The sequence below is a fragment of the Vigna unguiculata genome, chromosome 11, assembly GCF_037176805.1.
Source record: "Vigna unguiculata cultivar grain cowpea cultivar isolate G323 ecotype 2 chromosome 11, ASM3717680v1, whole genome shotgun sequence".
Classification (NCBI taxonomy): domain Eukaryota; kingdom Viridiplantae; phylum Streptophyta; class Magnoliopsida; order Fabales; family Fabaceae; genus Vigna; species Vigna unguiculata.
The window spans coordinates 26,758,902-26,760,771 of record NC_140802.1 but is presented as its reverse complement, the minus strand read 5'-3'; positions in this window follow the sequence as shown (position 1 = coordinate 26,760,771).

The window sequence follows — 1,870 nt, the reverse complement described above, 5'->3', positions numbered from 1 at the left end:
AAAAAGTATAAAAGATTTTAATTAATAAACTAAATGTACCAAAAGAAGCTTTCAAATGCAGAGGTTCACATATACATATAAGGTTTATGTTTCTTTGACACTTTTTATGCCCACACACATGCATCTTTCATCTAATATTAATGACAATAAAGCTCATCCCAAATTCCGTATATTACACAACCAACCATTTATTTTGACATAACAAAACCACATTACAAGAGACAGTTTCATAAAAGAAATGATAATTAGAACATATACATTCGATGCCATGATGAGTTCAAGCTTCAGTGTAAGAGAAGGAAAAGAGACAAAAAAAATCAATATGTTCGGTGCTATGATCTCATAATAAATATCACAAGTAAATATAAAAGGAGAAAGAAAAACCTGGATTTTTTCACACTTGTTTGAAGATTTTTGCTTTTCAAAGCTTCGTGTTTTGGTTGCTTTGCCCCTCCAAGAAGTATTTTTCTGGTGCTTTTTCTTTGTGTTTAGTATCGTGGTGTGTGATCCCTTAATGTGAGTTGTTCTAGAATGATCGTTAATGAAGGTTGATGAGAGTGAAACCCAAAAATAATATTCTTGACCTTGGGAAGAAGATAACAGTGGATAAAGGAGAAAAAATATATCTTCTGTGTTGTGTGAAAAAACCTTTATTTTATGAAGCGGAGAAAAGAAAAAAAGAGCTCGAGGGACAAACGTGAGCGTGAGAGACTATCAGATCCTCCTGAGACTTTTTTTTCTATTTTTTAGCATAATCTAAGATATTGACTGTGTGTACGGAGGTTGAGAGAAAAAATGGGGAGAGAATCTAGATTGTAGGAGTATAAGGAGGATGCAATATGAATAACGGTAACATATAAACACTTATTTTGAAATTTCCTTACTTTTTCTAATTTTAATTTTACTTCTTTCTTTACTAAAAACTATATATATATATATATATATATATATATATATATATATATATTTATTATATTTTTATTTTTATTACTTTGTTTTATTAGCCTAATATATATTTTTTTAAAACAATGTTATAGCTTTTTACTGTTATCCTTTTTTTTTCATTTTTTTTTATAAATTCAAATATATTTTATAAAACTATTTTGATTATTTAAAAACTATTTTTCTATTTTCAATTTATTATTATTTTTTTATTATAAAACTTTTATTTTTAATTCTTATTCTTAATCATTATTTTCTGTTTTTCACTATAAAAGTCATTTCTCTTATTTTTTCTATTTTTTTACTTTTCTATTAAAAGAAGTTTAGTTATGTTATATTATATATTTAAATTAGTTGTATAGGAAATAAAAAAAAAGATTATTATTACTAAAAAAATATTTTATTTCATTTATTATTTAGTCACCCGGACGAAATTGAGTGTTGACACAATGTAAATAATCATATTATATGTAAAATATTCATTTTTCATTTTACTAATGTGCACATATCAATTCAAAAGTCATTACAAACTTTCATTTCATCATTGTTATGCTTATGCGATGAGCAACCTTATTATATTGTTCTCATCTTCTCTTCTTTTTTATCAATTTTAAAAAATGAATTTATTGTTTTATTTTTTATCAATATACCTATCTATAAAGAAGTTTAAGACCAATTTTTTTTATTATAATATAATCAAAAATTGAGAGATATAATTACTAAAAAAAGTTTGATAATCGAGTTACAATTAAAAATTCTCTATAAAAAATCACATAATACATTACGTGCTCTTCTATATTCATAAAAAATGAATATACAAAAGGGTAATAAGATAAAAAAAAAAAAAAAAGCAGGACTAAATATTAAACAATTATTGCACTACTAAGTGAGATAAGATAAACTTTTTTTCTTTAAGAATGAGAGAAGA